Raw genomic sequence first — 3597 nt, 5'->3', positions numbered from 1 at the left:
GAAAATCAGATCACTGTGGCCCCATGTGCTGCAGCAGATGGCCTGGCACTTCTAGCCAAAAGATACCCTCCCGCTTTGCTCTGTATGGCTTTAGAGATTGAAAAGAACAATCTCCTTGAACAGGAATGTAAAAGCCTTTCTCGGTTGCTCCTGCCAGCTGCGTTGTGCATCCCTGCTCGGTGACCTTCATTCATTCCAGCCTTCCCCCTGTACTGGGCCATGCTCCCGCTTGAACTCTGACCACTCAGTGCCCTGGAGTTTTCTGGCTTTCCTGTATAAACCAATCTAGCTGTGAGGCCAGTGGAGAGTGGTCTTGCAGAGCTGGGATGCATATTTGTGCAGTTAGCTTAGCTCTGCCCTCCCCTCTTGGTTAGGGTGGCTCTTTCCGGCTTTCCTCTTCCCTTTCCTCCCCCATCACTCCCTTTCCATTCTCCCTCCCCTGTCCCTCCGGCTGCCTTCTTCTCTTCCCCCTCCTCCTCCTTTTTGAACAGAGTTGGTCTCTGTTACTGGCAGCCCAAAGAGTTTAAGAACACCCAGCTTGGAGCAAACACAACCCACCAGTCCCTCCTTTATCCTTCTCTTCTTCACCTCTCCTCTGCCTCCTTTGGGGGGACCCAGGGCAGGGGTCCTGGGAAGGAGGGTGGAGTGGCCAGCAGACAGGAAGGCGGAGAGTCAGAGACTGGCCTTGGCCACGCTGAAAATTGCCAAAAGCTTTGTGCTGACTATTACAGAAGATGGGGATATGCTGGGGGGGGGGGCGAGGGAGGGCGGGAAGAGGGTGGCGAGAGAGGGGGACATAATCAGCAAGGGATAAGTTGAAACAGACAAAGAGGAGACAATAAAAGCGGAAGTCTAAGGAACAACTTGTAAAAAGCCAGGTCCTGCTGCGGGTGGACTTAGGTTATGTGGAACCCGGCTCGGGAACAGGCGCCAGAGCCCGCACCCCCTGCCCAGCCCCAAGCTGTGTGGCAGTGGTACATTGCGGGATCCTGAGGGATTGAAGAGAGGTCCTGTTGGGCCTGTAATACTGTATTCACTAAGGTAGGAAAGTAAAATCTTTAAATTTAGAGACAGTTTTAGTACAGGTGGTGAAGTAGGGAGTTCTTAAGAGTTAAGTCTTGACGGATAGAGAAAAACGGCTCACAAATTCTGTAACTTAACGGGCAATTCAAAAATCTCTCAGTATGACATTGCCCTCTTCTGGACAGTCCTAAAGATGCTCACAATTTTAAAATCTTAGTCCAGTCTCCTCCTTCTTCATCAGTCATTTGCAGGTGCAGAGCGTAAAGGCTATTTGGGGTGCCTTTGCTGAATTATGTGTGAAGTTCTTGCACTCATCTATCAAAAAATATAAATGTGGATTCACTGTTTTTTTTTTGAAGTTTTATTTATTTATGCATACAAGAACTGGGGTGTAGGTCAGAGGTGTGGGGGTGAATGGGTGAGAGGATTCACCAGTGGCAGAGTGGGAACAGGCCAGGTGGATCCACTGAAATGCACTGCTGAGGGGAGCAGTGGGGAGACAGGCGAGGTCTGCTGCGCCCTGTGGGTCACGCCCTGGCCGGGGATCGCTTGGTAGTGCTGAGACTTAACCCTGTGCCACCAGGGAGGCCCTATAAGCAATTTAAATTTAATGTTAGACTTGTCTCTTTCCATCTTCCACAGAGTCAACCGCTTGGTGCTTGCTGGGTAGGTACAAACTGAGTGTGTGTACATCACAATCCTGATCATGAAACCACTGCTGAGCTGGCACTTCTCATAACCAGTCATCTCTTCTACCCTTTATGGCACTTTGGCATTTTTCAGAGTGATGTCAGGGTCCTGTTGCCTGTGGGAAGTCAGATCTCTCCTTGTTTGCATGTTTTTCTGAGATACATTAACCCTGGGACAGAAGCAGCATCACATGTAACTCATTAGTCCTGGGCCAACGCACATTTTCAAGACTCTTTTGGATTAAAACATGAGTCATTAGTGAAACTCCCTTTTCCAACTTGCACAGAGTTGACCTCCTTGGAGAATGCTGAGCCTGGCACATGGTCTGGTGAGGACCATGGTCTGGGTTCCCTGTCTTTTGCTACCTTCCAGTCTCTAACATTCTGCTGGTTTTATTTTTGCCATGAAAGTTGTCATTAACTGCCATTCTTAAAAAGTTGCTCTAACAACCTGTGTACCTTGATCTAACACCATAGGGGTGAGGTCATTCCTACCTCAATTGTGGGAAAGGATGTTTCCCCTTTGTGGTGCCGTCGTTGACCTAACCAGCTCAGGCTCGGAAAGCCGAACTCTGAGCCAGGAGGTCGTTTCCACAACGGAAGTGGCTCATTAGCCAGTGAGGAGGATAGCAGGGCAGTGCCCAGAAGAGTCTCTCTCCTTGAGTGCCGAGCTCAGGAAGATTTGCTGGGAAAAGAATGTGGGAACACGCAGGCGTGGGGGACAGTTTCTTCATTCTCAGGTCTGGGGGTGGGGGAGGGGAGCCAGGCAGTCTAGGGTGCTCAATCAGAAGAAATAAGAGTATTGCTATTCCTGGAGTAGTTGCTCTCTTCTGTGTTATCAGCTAAAAAGAGCTCTCCAGTATTTGCCAGGCACCGATGTTAGCAACATCCTTGCAAGGAGCAGAAATACTTCGTTAAGTCTCAGGTGACCCCTCACATGGCCCTGAGAACTGGTTCAGTGGCCTCTAAGGCGGGGGGTCTTGTCGCTGTACTTGGTTCAGGCCCGACTACAGTGTTATTTGAGAGACTTTGGTCTTCCACCCTAAATTCTCCCATTGTTTCAGCCCAACCAAATAGCTTTGAGGAGAACTGGGTGAGGGTGGGGATTGTTGAGATCAAAGTTGTGAAGCGCCAAGCCCCAGAGCTCCAGAGAAGGCCATGCTAGCCTTGCTCATGGGTGGAGGGTTCCTGCAGGCAGAGCAGCAGTAGGCCAGATGGTGCCACTGTTAGGGATGAGGCCTGGACATCTGTTCTGGAGGAGTTCGGGCTTCTACCAACCCTGGAAACAGATTCCAGGAAGCATTACGTATCCCACGAGGGCACAGAACAGCACCAGTGGAAATCAGTAATCTGAGCTAAAAATATCGGCATCTTCATGTAGCATCCACGGCAGAGTCGGACTTAGGAGAAACGACGCTCCCAAGGTGTGTTGGCCACGCTTGTGTGGTTGGAGGCTGATTAACTCACAGCCACTGGGCAGAACCAACAGGCTGGACTTCTCCTCCACCGAGCCCTGGGGCATCCCTCTCCTCACAGAACTGCGTGAACTGAAAGGCGCTGAAGAGGAAGCCGAGAGAAGTGGAGAAGGAGGCCTAAGCGCACAGCTGGTCTCCGCAGAAAGGTCCCTGTGTTCAGACGCCAAACTCTAGCCCCACTGCCTCCACGATGACAAGTCTGTCAGTCATTCGCCCTCTGTTAATGCAAACAGTGGCTTCCTTTGGTTTGTTTGCTCCTCTGGGACACCTTTGCTGATCTCCCTGTTCTGAGACAGGAGCTGCAGCTGCGCATTACCAGAGTGTGGACGTAAATAAAACTCCCAGTGAGAGCTGATTAGCTCGCCAAAGGGAGGGCTGGAGCTCAGGAAAAGTCTGACAGATGTGATCTG

Source organism: Condylura cristata, unplaced genomic scaffold (assembly GCF_000260355.1).
Source record: "Condylura cristata isolate star-nosed mole 26May11 unplaced genomic scaffold, ConCri1.0 scaffold00027, whole genome shotgun sequence".
NCBI classification, from domain to species: Eukaryota; Metazoa; Chordata; class Mammalia; order Eulipotyphla; family Talpidae; genus Condylura; species Condylura cristata.
The sequence above is the reverse complement of the archived record's forward strand: the minus strand, read 5'-3'. Positions refer to the sequence as shown.